This window comes from Passer domesticus, chromosome 5, assembly GCF_036417665.1.
Source record: "Passer domesticus isolate bPasDom1 chromosome 5, bPasDom1.hap1, whole genome shotgun sequence".
Classification (NCBI taxonomy): domain Eukaryota; kingdom Metazoa; phylum Chordata; class Aves; order Passeriformes; family Passeridae; genus Passer; species Passer domesticus.
Genome location: NC_087478.1, coordinates 25,203,355 through 25,218,801, shown reverse-complemented (window position 1 = coordinate 25,218,801; position 15,447 = coordinate 25,203,355). Strand labels below are relative to the sequence as shown.

Below are 15,447 nucleotides of genomic sequence, written 5' to 3'. Positions count from 1 at the left end.
TCAAGGCAGGCTGAGATTGATTCTACTTTTTCAAATCTACTTTTTAAAAAGTGGTATTTTGGTATTATGGGATTTTTATCCAAAATTGCATTATACTTTATTGGCTAAAAATGATGAAGTGTAGTTATATTAGAATGGGTTGTTGAGTCAGTCACAGTATGTGAACTGTTACAAAAGAGAGAAAATGGGCATGAAGAACAACTTAGCTGCAGGTTATTGCTTTACAATGTTTTACCATCTATGACTTTTTATGTAGAAGTAACCTAGGAGCTCAATCACTTTAAGCCTAGAAATGCCTTTTGAATTTTAAACAACAAACAAATGAAAAGAGCTGATTCAGTTTTATATTTTTATTATTTCTCCATGCCAACTATCTCTAATCTGGCAGTTTGAAGGATCTAAAAATGTCATGCATAGCAAACATCCTGAGCGACCTCAGGCTGAATACAAATGGCACAGTTTAATTGAAATTCCATTTTTGGTATCAATTCCTGCTTCCTGAAAAATGTTGTGAGGAAAAGGCTGTCCTTACATTGCAAAGCTTCTTCCTTTTTGATGCATCCTCTGACTTCAGTGGCAATTAGGTGGCAACTGTCCAGGCCAAAGTTGTTATTCCTCAAACCCTTCCACTGAGCACAGTTTGTGCAGAGCAGCAGAGGAGATGCCTGTGGAGTTACAATAAGAAGGGTCCATGATGATGTGTCAAGTAACAGGCTCTATTCACTTTGCAGCAGCAACATCCAGTGTAATTCTATTTTTATGTGCAGAATTACTGGAGTTGCACTGAAACAAAAGTAACAGGTGTGAACTGGGCTTTGTGGTTTTAGTGTGTCTATGAAATTCCTAGATTTGAACAGAGAGGCTACAGCCAAAAGAGATCACTGTCTGTTAAGGAATGGTGCTGTGTTTGTTTTACTTTAGAACATTTGGGAAAGGCATAATTATGTGTAATACAAAATAAAGCTTTTTTTTTTTCACTGTTCTGTGTAAGCTGTAGTCATTTGGTCAGTACAAATGGATGTTGATTGTTACCACTTCATGCTCACACCATGCAGGTCACCTTGGGCAATGCTGAGGTGGAAAGTGCAATGTGAGTAACATAAACTACACTTGGGCTAGATAGAAGAGAATGTCCTACGACAGAGGAAATATCTCCATATTACAATATATGAGTTTGAGGTTCAGTTGTGCCATTCTTCCTCAGGACAGCATTGACTTAATCACATTTTTTCTAAGCAAGGAGAATAGAATACAACACTTCTGTATTTTATATTATTTATTTATAATATTTTATATTATTTTCTGTATTTTATTGGACACATAATCAGTAATCTGAGGAGCTAATCCCTGGTCATTTCCAATGTCCTTTAAGTATCTCTCTTCAAAGAACAAGGATATTCAGGAAAAATATGATATTTTTCTGGTAGAGGTCTTCAGTGTTTAATCACATTAGGAAATCCATTAAAATACATGGTCATCTTAGCAGATACACAGATAACAGCTGCCGTCCCTCACACTTCTCTGAGCTGTGTGAGAAAACTGTAATTCTATCTAGTAGCAATTAATGGTGATTATGCTGATGCTTATTCTATTTAGAGTTACATTCTGTTTCCAATAAAATCTTTCTGAAGCTGCAGAATTAGAAACTCCTTCTTCTATTTGTATGTAAGCATTAATTTTCTGTGGTTATATTTAGTATTGTTTGTGAATTTTAGTAATGATAAAGTTGTAGGAATGCTTGAGAAATTGGTACTCTTTTGAATTTCTTTTAAGTTACTTATTTTTAAACATGAAAAACAGTTGTGGCTTCAAAGTATATCCATAAATCAGGTTAAACATTCCCGTGTTTGTAATTCTAGAGAACAAAGCAGTCACTAGTTTGTCTGTGATGAGCAAATCTGCATGGGGATTAGAAGAAAACAGTTTTCAGTAAAAACACCAACCTCTTTAATAATAAAAAATGGGTGTCACTATATTGAATGAATTTGCAGATATTTCTAACTCTGATTATAATATTAAATTAATTTTTTTTTCTTTCCTCTGAATGTCAACCTACAGATGTCAAGTTACATTCTGAAAACAATACAGCTCTAAATTAGACAAGCATACAAGAACTACAGGAATAAGTAAGTGTTAATTAGAGATAATCAGCATCAAGTGATGTCCAGGGCATGTCCCAAGTAGGTTAGATTCCCTCATCTCCACGGTTTTTGAGGGGCACATTAGATCAGCCCAGGATCAGCCTGAGTAGATGTGGCAGACCAAAGTTGGATAGCAGAGCACTGTAGCTTTAACTTTAGATACACCCCTGAGGTGTCCAGTGACATGTATCTGGCACAGAAATAGGAAAACAAAAAGCTCTGGCAACATTACTTTGAAGCAGTGCTTAAGAATCTTTCCTCTTTTGCTCTGCTAGAAAAGAAGTACCTACCATGTTGGAAAGGATTTGATCCAGTTGTCCTGGCTCAGCTTCCCAGGATGGTGTAGTGAAATAAATCCCCTTTTGGTCTGAATCCCCTTTTTGGTCTATTGCAGCAATTTTGAATTTCTTTTGTTTGCTGGGCCTTTTGGATACGTACCCAAATTGTTCAGAAATATCTTTTTAGTCCCCTGCTTCAGACAAATTCATTTGCCTGTTTGGCTGCTTGCACTGGCAGATTGTCCCTTAACTGAAAACATGTAGGACAGTCTCCTACTAACTGAAATGCTTTTTGGGTTTCATTTTACCTTGCCTGTGTCCTTCTGAGCATTGATACAGGGAAGAAGAGGACAGGGCTCACGTTTAGAGATTCAGTACAAAGCACGTGGTAATGTTGAATGTTTCTGGTCTATTGCATTTGTGGGGTGCCCTCGTGCCAGGAAGGAAAGATGAATCTCACTCCATGTTCTCAGAAGGCTAATGTGTTATTTTATGATACTATATTATATTAAAGAATACTAAACTATAGTATACTAAAGAATACAGAAAGAATACTTACAGAAGCCTAAAAAGGTAATAAAGAAGCTCCTGACTCTCTCCAGAGTCCAGACACAGCCTGAGCCTGATTGGCCATTGAGTCAAAACAACTCACATGAAACCAATGAAATGTCACCTGTGGATAAACCATCTCCAATCACATTCCAAAGCAGCAAAACACAGGAGAAGCAAATGAGATAAGAATTTATTTCCTTTTTCTCTAAGACTTCTCAGCTTCCCAGGAGAAAAGGGATTTTCAGAAAATATGAATGTTACACTGGTCCTCATCTAGAAGATGAGGATCCATACACACCTGGGTAGCTCAGAAGGCAGAGTTAGAAAGCAGCATTTGTGCTCAGATATCAGAAGAGGCTGCAGATATTGGATCTGCTACCAGAGGAGCAGTTAATATTGAGGGAGGTTTGCTAGACCAGGTGCTCCAGCACTGAAAACCAATCAATAACAGAAAAAAAGGCTGTAGTTATCTTAGGCTTTCTGTCCTGCTTTGTACATGCTTGTTTTGGTTTATCTTCACAAAACAAAATTAGATTTCAATAGCAATAACTGCAACTGCAGTTGCAATCCTTGTAACTTTTCCTTATTGCCCTTTGAATAGGATAACCACTGCCCTCTAAAAGGCAACTGAAAAGAACGCATGCAATTAATGCTTAATACTTTCAGTTCTTAGTGCTTTCATTTTTCCCTTTTACTGTCTGTGCTTTGATAAAGAGAACAAAAGGTTTTTAATGGTAGTTGACAGTAAGCAGGCTTCAGTAGCAGAACTGACAGATTATAAGCAACTATTGAATTTCATATTGTGACAGAGCTGTGTTAACAGTTTTAATCCTCAAAGTCTGTGCACTGCATCAAAATAATTCCAGCAGCTTTACAGGACAATTCTGTTAATTTCCAGTATTGAAGGGAATTCTGGTCTGTGGAGATCAGTAATATTCTGATTGTATCTGACTATCCTCAAACTTTTTAAGTGCTTTGTCACCAAGCAGGCTCTGCAGTCTTGTGCTCCTCTGCTCCCAATACACCCCACCACCACAGCAGTACTGTTGCAGGAAGAACAGGCATTGAGATAGGCAATGCAGGGAAAGGTGACATCTTTTTTCAACAGACTGGAATACCTGGAATACCTGAAAGTGCTACAACTTAATCTGGAAAAGTCTGAGTTCTGATCTGAGGAAATTTCAATTGACAGGTATGACAACCTTTTAGAAAATCTGAGTATCCACCAATAGGTTTTACAGTGAAGATCTCCTACACTTTTAACCGGCACAGAGAGGAACTTCATCCTGGAGCTCTGCAATGACACTCTTTTCTTGGCATGGAGAAGAAGCCTGGGTAGGTGTTCCACATCCCCTGGGTGTGCCTAACACAGGGAAGTATTCCATCTCCTACCTTGTGCTGACTTGGCAGTGGTGGTCAGAACATTCATCAAGTCATCCCACAGGCAGCATAGAGGAAATGCCTGTCTCTGGGTCCCTAAATGGTGGGAGCTTCTGAGTTCTATCAAAATTAAGACATATCTCAGCCTGCCCAGAAATAGGCATTCAGGTATGCAGGAGACATTATTGTAGGAAACCTTATACTTAAAATCCTGGATCTACTATGGCAGCTTGGCAGTGATATTGAGAAAAGAAGTCGTTATACATCCTCCTGGCCGTCAGCTTTAACCATAGAGCAGTTTTTCTGTTTTTAAATATCTCTGCAAAATATTGAAATAAATAGAGGACAGTATTGTTCAAAGATTAATTTGCTGCTGAGATTGTTTATGCAAACTATATCTTCTGCTGAGTAGTTTAATGTTCTAGTGACTCATATTGCAATTACATGTTTCCCCTTAGTTAGATGACAGTAATTAGCTCTGCTACAGGAAATTGCCTAAATGGAAAATTTTATGTAAGCTTCCTGCGAATTTATGGAATATATAATGAAAATGGTTTTTCTATGCAGCTGAAATATATAAAGCTTCTCTTTCATCCCAATTTTGCACTGTTTTAAACCTCTTGATTTCAGAAAAGTTATGCATGGTTTACCCAAAAATGGCTTTTGTGTCCTAATGAGAACAGAATCAGGTTACTGCTTCTGTATCAGAATTGGTAATGAGGCAACATGTTGCTTTCTTTGCACTTAAAAAAAAAAATGTTAACACAGTTGCTTGTGCCTTGGTGGAGTATAAGCTTTAGCAAATATAGAGTCTGATCTACCATTTCTACCTGGGATCTCATCTGTTTAGCCCATGGAAGATTTTCTTGTGCATTTACTTGTCCTAGACTTATATATAGCTATTAAAGTATTTTTTAAGATCTTAACTTTTACTTGTGAACAAACATATATATATATATATATATATATATATATATATATACACACATTTCTAACCACATCCTTGAAAGGACAAGAAAAAACACACACAGTTCAGTACTGGTAGAGCTGAGCAATTTATCCTGATATGGAACACACAAAGATTTTAAAAGAATTTTAATAACATAAATTATTGTAATTTACTTTTTTAACTAAGGTCTAGTCACAATATTTTTTTTCTAATTGTGGGAACTCTGTGTCTTTGTTATACTCTGTTTAATGCAACATAAAAGCAGTCTTAATAAAGTCAGATTTAATTACATTTCAGTCAGGAAGCAACTCATGGATTTATTTTCATATCCTAAAAGCATTGAAACTGTGGAAAAAAAAAAAGAAAAAAGGAATACAGATTTGAGGAATAAGTGTTGCATCTTATTTGTTTTAAAAAAGGAATTGGTTAGATTCCTGTTTTATGAAAAAGAAAGTAAGTGTGGTGACCAGTGCAAGCAGAGTACAAATTCTGGTGCCACCAGTATAATTGGTGGATGCAGAAAGGCTAAAGTCCTCAGTCTAATACCTAATTAAAACTTCTGCAAAGGAGTTAAAAATGTAGACATGGCTACAGAAAGCACAGGGTAATGCCTGGAGCATCAGGTCAAAAGCAAAAGAAGCCATGTCGTTTTATCATGGATCCTGCTGTGGACTCTGGGTCGGTGCAGAGAAAGATAAAACACACTGATGTGGGCTCTGTTTGCTGGTTACCTCTGCTACTTCTTTCGTGTTCCTAATGCCTATCCATTCTACATAACTGCAAGAGAGAAATTCCCTTTATTTTCTGTCTTAACCATTTCTAGAATGTGCCATGGAAAATACATTTTGAATCTCATCTGAGCATTACCTTGGTGCTTCCTGCACTGCTAATCAAGCCCTGTGTTTGTTTGCATTCAGTAAACTCATTTTAAAGCTATTGTGGATTATATCTTAGCTCAAAATTCTCACATTCTATTAGAAAAAAAGAAGAACATAGACTTATGCTAGCAGCAATCATATTTTAGCACCAGATGAATTTCCATAATCTGAAATGGTGAAAGGTCCCAAGTGCTCAGAGTCGTGAAGTTCCACTGTATGTGTCCTTTTAAGACATTTCCTGGGATTTAATTTTTATTAAAGTGAATTGTTGTTGTTCCTATTTTAATAAAGACCTACTGCTGGAAATCGTCTAATGCAAAATCTAAGTCTGACTCTGCTAGAGTGGAAGGTGTTTTCTGTATGATGTATCTGTCAAAAAGGATAGCAGTCTAACTTACTGTTTTTTGAGGAAGAAATGACAACATGAAAATGTGGTCCCCAGATGTGCTTTGAGCCTTTATTTAGTAAATCTAACTTTACTAATTGCATTTCTTCTGCAAAGCTTGCTACCTACATGTTTTTCTGTATTTAGTCCAAGGCCACAGTTTTGATAAAGCTAACCCAATTGTGAGAGCACAATTCTATTTAGTTCTTAGCAGAATGTCTTTTTGCAGGTTACCATACGATTTATTACAATGTTGATGTTTCTTGTTCTGGAATAACTAAAGTTGTTCAGAGACAGATTCTAAATTCATCTAAATTCTGCTTGGGAAACAGCATGAAATATAGCCAGAGAGTCTTCTTAAGTACATCTACCAAACCCTGTCTGTGAGGAGACACAGAGCCTACCTATTGTTTTGATAATTTATTACTAGCCCCATAAATTAATATATTTAAAAAGACTCTAGGTACTGCTTAAAAGGATTTTCTGGGATACCTATTTTATACACAATGTCATCTGTGGAGCTTCCTATATTTTAAGTAATTTTGGGGGACTAACAGTATTAAACTTCAGGCATTTAAAAGCAGGAATTCTAAAAGGAGAAAACTAACATTTTTAAAGTTATGAAAGTAAGTTATGTGTTGATTACTCTTGAAAGAGCATCTAGACCTCTGAATGTCTGGTTTACTGGCTGCATCTATCCTCACCATCCATCCTTTTTTCTGTTGCACAGCCCAAGTGTGATATTGCAGCTTGGTGAGAGATTAAATGATTTATGAGAAGAAAAGGATTCAGTGAAAGCAGACCTACAAACATAACCTCACTGATGAAAACAATAGTGATAATGATCAGTGAATTGCAGCAGAAATTGTGAGTGTACTGAAAAGACAGACAGCTTTTCTCCTGGGAGAATGGGTTTCTTAAAACAACAGTGACTGCTCCAGTGGGGGATAGCAGGTGTAGAATTGGCTTGGTTAGGCCTGAGTGTTACCAATCTCATATTACAAAATATTGTAATAATGGAAGACAGAGATTGTGTGGGAAAGAAAGAGAGAAGGAGAAAAAGAGAAAAAGAGAGAAAAGAAAGAAGGACATTAAGCTAGCTTTATGTGACTCGTCTTTCCTGAGGATAAAAAATAAGTGGAATTAGCTTAGAGAATTTGGGATCATTCCTGTTCAGCATTTCAACATTTAGAAAACTAGTTTATTGACAGTGAAGGACAACAATTTTTTTGATAATGACAAAGATATAATTCCAGAAGTAATACACTTTTTGGTGTTCTAGTGGTTCATCTGCAATTGAAAGTCATTTATAAGATTTGGGACCATGCCAAAACAGACTTTTGGGTAAAACTGTGTTTTAGATTATAAATGCTTAGGAATAAAATATTGGAGTGCTGAATATTTATTACTACTGCTGCTCATGCCTGAATGCTTAATTTTCTTTTTGAGTGCCAGAAAAAGACAACCATCTTCAAAAAATGCATTTTCTCCTGTGATTTAGACCTCCAGAGATTTAAACTGCACTATAATCCTGGTCCCCAAGTGGACAGGCTGATCTTCTGTAAAAGCATGTCACTGAATTTCTACCCTTTCCAAGCATTTGCCTCTATAAAACTTGTGCATTGATCCTTTTACTTACACAGATCTTTTCCAGAACAGATGTGTGCTATAAACAAGCAGATACTCCATGCAGGATGTTGGAATTGAAATGATTTTTGCTTCTTTATGCTTGCCAACACTGAATTGAGAATTATGGCTTGAATAACTCACACATTTGTTTTGTGGTGTTTTATTTGGATTCACTTACCTCCTGAAAGATAGGTTGTTCTTAAGGAATGGCAGTCTCTCATCTTCAAAATTTTAATGGAATGAGGAGAGGAGAGGAGAGGAGAGGAGAGGAGAGGAGAGGAGAGGAGAGGAGAGGAGAGGAGAGGAGAGGAGAGGAGAGGAGAGGAGAGGAGAGGAGAGGAGAGGAGAGGAGAGGAGAGGAGAGGAGAGGAGAGGAGAGGAGAGGAGAGGAGAGGAGAGGAGAGGAGAGGAGAGGAGAGGAGAGGAGAGGAGAGGAGAGGAGAGGAGAGGAGAGGAGAGGAGAGGAGAGGAGAGGAGAGGAGAGGAGAGGGACATAGGGGCAAAGAGGGTACTAAGAGAAAAGGTTTGTGCATCATTGTAGATTTTCCTCTCAGAGACCTCATGCTTTTTGAGAAAGTCTAGTAGAGATAATCTTCCTTAGGCAGACATTACAGCTTCAAGAAGAATTCTGAATACCTAAAATTCTGAGAGACTTCTTTCTGTCTGAACCTTGTTAATCTAGGTGACAATACAGACCTAAAATGACCAAGCAGGGGTTCTCAGAATTTTGAGGTGAAGATTAGTTTTAAGAGAGACAATCTTGTGATGAAATGTCATTAGGAAAATGATAGTAGAGATGTGTAATGAAGAAAGAATGTTGTACATTACTAAAAATTTACCTGGAAATGGCACCTAGAAGTAAGGAAGAATAAGAATTCAGGAGACTGAGTGCATTCATGAGCTCATGGCTGATCAGAGTTTGAAATTTCTCTCTAGTGCCTTGATATGATAGCAGTCTGAAATGGCAGATAACCAAGCTCATAAAAAATAGACAAATGGATCATTACACTTGACCTAAATTTTGAGTATTTAGTGCTTTGGAATCTGATCTACAAGTAATCTAATATGATCCACATCTGATTAGATACCATGCTTTGGAGAGACAAGAGCTTTTTTACAATGTAGCATTATGAAATTCAGTCTGAAATTTGGCATATTGTTTTCCAGTCTTACACACTTCAAGAAGAAAAAAAGATCTCCAGAACCAGGAACTGACCTCAAAGGAAGGAGGTGTAGTGGGAGATAACTGCTATCCTGATGTTTCTGAGTCACTTTTTAACTGGAATGCAATGCCATAATATATATATTTTTAACCTGCTGTCTAAGCAATAGTTTTTTACATTTTCTGCTAGTTTCATCTAATTGTGCTGAACTATTTTCACCCTCTAATAACCACTGCAGTGAGTGTGGCTAAAACAGTTAATCTTTCATTTTTCATTGGAGAAAATAGCCAGTACTGGAGGTGGGTGGTTAATGTTTTCTCCAGAAGACTCTATATGGTATAATAATAATGATGCTGTTCACCATCTAACCTATTACTAGGTTCTGACACAGAGCTGGGGTGCAGGGGGATGCAATTGGGACTGAGGTAAGGGGATGAAGTTGAGGAGACCTGCTAGAAGGTATGGGAGAAAATATATCTGCATTTTAAAAATATGTGATTGATATCTGTGATTAAAGTTCTAATTTATGGAAAATTGCATATTGCTTGCTGCTCTTAGCTAAGCAAGGCAGGTTTTATGAAGGATTTTCTGCTTCTGCTGCCCAGTAAGCTATGAATATTTGCTTTGGAGAAAGACCTTGGTGCTTAACTCTTAGATATTGGCCTGTGATATATTTTTCACTGTTCTGTCTTTAAAAAGAGAATGATGCTGTGGAGAAAATATGCAGCCTAATTATTTTCCAAGAGGATATAACAAAAGTATTTAATGATGTGGAATGTCTATTTATTTCACCATGCAGTTTGAGACATTGTCTTTGAGCTGAAAAACTCCTGAGTCAGCTTGGGCTTTTTCTCTGTGTCCTTATGCACTGGAACTCCTGGAATGGCTGGGACAGTGACAGCACTAACAGTGTAATATTACTTGTTCAAAAACACAAACACCTGCCAGTGGAAAGTTTTCTGTAAAGGGTTCTCAGATTTGCAACCTGATTCTTTCTCTCACTATCAGGAGAGAAAAATACCAACATCCCTTTAGGGGAGCAAAATACCAGCATCCACTGATAATTAATGCTGGCAAGAAAGGATTATTAGTTCAGTACTAGGCTTTTGCTACTTGATAATGGGATTAGGTATAAATATATCCTGTTATGTGATTCCTTTGCTGTAAGACAAAGAAGCCTAGAACCTACAATTGTACCTTTAATGTCCTCCAGTTCTGATTAACAAAGCATGCTCAGAGCAGCTCTGTGGGAACACAATGTCTCTGCACAGATGGCCTTTGCCTCTGACAGCATTTCCATGTGTGGAAAAAGGAAATCTAAAAATGTCAAATTTTCTCTTTTTTGTCACAGAAAGTGAAAGATTAAGTTCATTCTGTATTGTCAGATGAAAGCTGTGATAGCATTTTCCCTGCTCTTGCATTTATGTTTCATACTGAAAATAAACATCATGTTCACCACACTCCAGACCAGACTTCCATAAATCAATAGAACATGTTTTGTGAACCTATTTTGAAAACTGACAAGTGGTGGAAGGTGTTTATATTTTTAAAGTAAAAGCATATAATGCTTAATATTGGATTACACAGTACAGCATCTCTCAAAATGATGTAGGTACTGTTTTTCAGTTTTTTAAAATTAGCCATCTACTCTCTCTGCTATGAGTTGTAATCTTTTAGTCTATTTTATATGACAGAAGCAGTTATTCAGTGTATTAAGATTTAATAGGAAAACATGATGATCCACAGAGAGGAGCACAAGGCATTATTATGCTGTTTTTTAGACAGAATATGAATGAGCTTATTTTTTTCCTAGTAGATTCTCTGTTGTATTCAATGTCAAAGGCATGATTCTCTTAATTCTTCATGGAGAGGAAGAGGAACAATGTTGCATACAGCCAGAGATGCTCAAACTTTAGTTGAACTACGGGATCAAGTGTAGGACTTTAAATATTTGATTTTGTAAGTAAAAGCATTCTATAATTTTTAGAATTTTTTTAATTTTAAAAAACATTTTACTCTCATTTTTATAAAATTTTTCTTGTTTTTTTTGTGGCTATATTTTTAGTAATTGTATATCTTCATAGCACAACAATTTGCTTGATCTGAGAGAGAGATTAGGGGCTGGCAGTAAGGCTCAGTAAGAGTTTAGGTAATTAAGCATAAGCTTGTGTTTCTTAAAGAGGATGCCAGCACATGGGCTGCTGCATGCCTGCAGAGGTGGCCAGAACCATGCAGGTGTTGTAGCTCCTTGCCCAACTGCAGCCTCAGCCTAACCAGGACTGGAGCTTTCCCCGCTCCATTCCCAAGGAAGGCTGATTCCAGAAGGCTGTGTAATACAGCACTTAGTGCGCGTGAAGCTGGCTGTGGCTGTGTTTTGAGGCACAGATAAAATCTGTTTGGCAGCTGAGACCTATTCTGTGTCTCCCTCCAAATTGAGGTATGCAAGGTTCTAAAATTTTAGCTCCCATCTCAAAAAAAGAGAGAAAAGGTACAGTTGCCTGTGGGTTACTGTATGTGTCTTTGTTTTGTTCATTGAAACTGCAGACATCTAGAGAAAAATTCAAACTCCCTGAGAGATCAGATAATTGCAACTGTAGAAAAGCCTCTGAAGTTGAGATCTGACAGGTGATGCTCCAGATTTTTTCCCTCTGCACCTAGGATTCTTCCTTTATATCTAATTATGTGAACTAAAATACAGAAAATATAAACATGAGCTTTAGTTGCAATGAATAGAGCCTTAAGATCTCCTTTCATAAAAGCTTTTCTAGCCATCAGTTCATAAGACTCACGCTCAACCCCTCTCCTCTGGTGCTAGTTTTGTGAATTTGTTGCACATTTATATTGGTTCAAGAGGGGTGAAAAGAGCACCCCTGCCACTGCCCTTGTGGATACACAGACTTTAGTGCCTATATTCTCCTTCTGGATTTACTTGAAATCTCACCAGATAACTTTAATTAAAAATCACTTACAGATTCATCCGCTATCGGCAAGTTAGAAATGGAACAATCAAAATTTTCTCCTTGTTTATATAAGGTAGCTGATTTTTTTTCTCCCTAAATTTCTGTTCTTGGAATAAAATGTATGTCTAATGTTTCTCCCCTTCACTTGGAAATGAGAGTTTAAGCCATATAGTTTCTTAAATGCTGGGAGCATCAATCACAGAATGGAGCAGAAATCATGGAATGTTCGCTTGCTTGTTTCCCTTTGTTCTCTGTGGGAACAATATGAATGGAGTAGACAAACGATAATTCAAAGAGTCTTTTCAGTAGCCTGAAGTAAAGCTCAGGTCTCAGGGTCTCTGCTAACCATGCTATAACTTTTAAAATTTTTTTTAACCTAATCGCCTGTTCAGTCACAGGGGTATAAAATGGGCTGTCATTACTGTCTACCTTTTTTGCTCCAAGGAAAATTTTTTCTGTGTTTCACAGCACCTGTTTCTACATTACAATTTGGAGAAATATGACTATCCTACAGATCCCATCTTTGGTAAAAGCAAAAGCATTTTCATCTTTAAAGGTAGCTGCTGTAAAACTGTTCACTTTTATATAACTCTATTTGAACTGCCTCTTTTGTGGATAATTCTAGCACCTATGAACAGCAAAATAACAGCTGTGATGAAGGTTATTTTTCATACAATGTCATTTTGTTATGAGTTAGGACTTATATGTATTCTACAGCCCGAGTTTAAAAGGACTTCTATTTTGTCATTTCAGTAGTATGATTCTGAACCTAGATGGGCTAATAGTTTCAACCTGGCTTGTTGTGTACTACACTTGCTGCTCTGGCCAGCTGAAGAAAATGTAATTTATATTGTTCTTGGGATTAGAGCCTGCAATTCATTGGGGACTGAGAGATGTTGGTCTACTATTCTGCTCAGAATAGGGCCTGATGGAGAGGGCACTACTTAAGAAAATGGAAGATGTGGTCTGAAAGGGGGTTTCCATATTGGTCTTTCACACACTACTGTCCTGCTTTCACTAGTAAAGATATCTCACTGTGATTTAAAAAGAAGAAGAATAGCAAGCCCTGCTCTGTTCTTGGTAATAGCATTTATAGGTACCAGCTCTTGAGGGAATGCCTTAGCCTCTGCTGTCTCTGTGGATGAAAGCTAGTTCAGGAACAGGAACTCTGCAAAGGTAATAGGATATTGGATTTCCTAATCTGCATTTAATCTTTCTTGTCAGTTTTAGATACTCTGTTGCTTACAGGATGGTATGGCTAAACGGAAGCAGCTGCTGCAAGTCCAGACAGTTCTGCTTTTTTCACCCCTGCTGCCTTCTTTAATCTGTGTGCCACAGCGTCCCTCAGCTGGCACTGGTGTGTGCCTGCTCCTGCAGAGAAACAGTTCCACCTTGCTGCCAGGCTGGTTCCATGAGCTGCCTTACCATGGCATCAGACAAATGGCAGCTTTGGCTCAGGTGCTCAGCCTGGGGAAGGCAGTGGGACTGCTGCCTCTTTTGGCAGCAGGTACATACAAGAGCCCTTTGATGTGTTCCCAAATTTCCCTTTTGTGCAAAGGGGGTTTTGAAGTACGTTTCTGCCATGCCAAACTCTAATTTGAACTATCCAGACTAGAGACAACTGCAGCAGTCATATATTTAATGAGAAAGTGCAGAACCTCTTGCATTATCCAGATATCTTACCCAGGATGGTTCTCTGTGAAAAGCACTGACACACCTGGATGTGTCACAGCCTCTGCAGTAGCTCTGATGTGCCCAGGGTACAGCACATTGACAGAGACTAAATATGGACAAGGGCAAGAGACCTTATGCATTCATGACTTGTCAGAGCTAATGAATATGCAGAAAATAAATAAACAGGAATAATTTCCTTGCTAAGACTTGTTTTGTTGGGTTTTTTAATGTGGCAGCTCTTTGTTGTAGGAGTGTGCAGCTGCACTTGGGAAAACCATGGCAGGCTGATGCTTAACCATACAACATGTACATGACTCAGGAGAAAATAGGTTAGAAAAAAACCCCAGAATAATGTTATTTCTCTCTATCCTTCTAATCTCTTGCCATCCTCACTGTAGAGAAATACTTTTAGAGAAACATTTTAAAAGTAAAACAAAGAGAATAATTTTGAGGAGTTTATGATTAAACAATTGTAATCCACTGCAGCAATCTAAACTTTTTAAATATACCCTATGTCCTTTAAAATACTCAGACATTTAAATTATTTCTTATGTGCTCTTAATTTCTTGTTTTAATGAAAGCCAGAAGCCAGGAATCACAGAACCCACAGATAACACTGAAAATTTGTATTTTCCAAGGAATAGTGCCATGCTTATAAATGGATTTTGCTTTTAAAACTTGTTTGGGAAAAAATTAAAATCCTACTATGAAAAGACTGGGATAAATGTTATATCTGTTTAACGCACCTGATTTACCTGGTTTCTTCCTAAGGAAGGTGACATGATCAGCTGACCAACACTGCATGATGTTCTTTGTATGACCATTATTAGTCTTGTGCTGTGCTTTCATTTTTCTCAGGATGGGGCAGTGCCAAGCTGAAACAGGCACAAGTCTTAGTGCTGTTCAGAAGGACACCCTTTTTCAAGCCAAATCTTTAACCCAATTTCAGAAGGCAATTGTGCAGAAGGAAGGAACTCCAATTTCCCCCACTACTGGCTGATACCAACCAACACTCAATTAATTTGTTATCCCCTTCTGTCTGATCTGCTCTAGTGCCCCTCCATTTATCTCTTACATTAGGTCTGGAATTACCTCTTCAGTGGTCCCTTTTTTTGCTGTTCATAATACTATTTTTTTACAAGCCTGAAGTAAATAATATTTTTTGTGTGGCTTGGTACTGTGCTAAGTTTGCAACATTTAAATTAACATGTCAGATTTACAAACCAACTCCTTTTTTTCCAAAGATTTTGTAATGTGAGATAATAATTTAGTTCTTACATCAGCAGCAAATTTCATTGTTCTAGCTAATGAGTGAAGGGTTATGTTTTCAGCTGCTGTGAAGTGGCATATTTCCATTCAATCCCATAAAGCAGAGGGCTTTACAGAGACCAAGTGTCTGTCCTAAGACTGACACCACCTGAAAGCATCTTAGAGGAGGCATTTGAAGCAGACAGATGT

At 37.5% G+C, this 15,447-nt stretch overlaps 1 long non-coding RNA gene across 7 annotated transcripts in view; it reads left to right on the top strand.

The window, feature by feature from the left end:
• The window catches only part of LOC135301880 (uncharacterized), a 36,880-nt gene that overhangs the window by 10,543 nt on the left and 10,890 nt on the right, over positions 1 to 15,447 (top strand). For 3 of the 7 annotated variants that reach the window (XR_010363615.1, XR_010363610.1, XR_010363611.1), the window contains 2 exons: positions 2,059 to 2,126; positions 4,164 to 5,600. This is a non-coding gene — a long non-coding RNA (uncharacterized LOC135301880). Of the gene's footprint in view, positions 1 to 1,055; positions 1,091 to 2,058; positions 2,127 to 4,163; positions 5,601 to 7,293; positions 8,159 to 15,447 lie in introns of those variants that run through there. The other 4 variants (XR_010363614.1, XR_010363612.1, XR_010363616.1 and 1 more) reach the window with 3 other exon arrangements.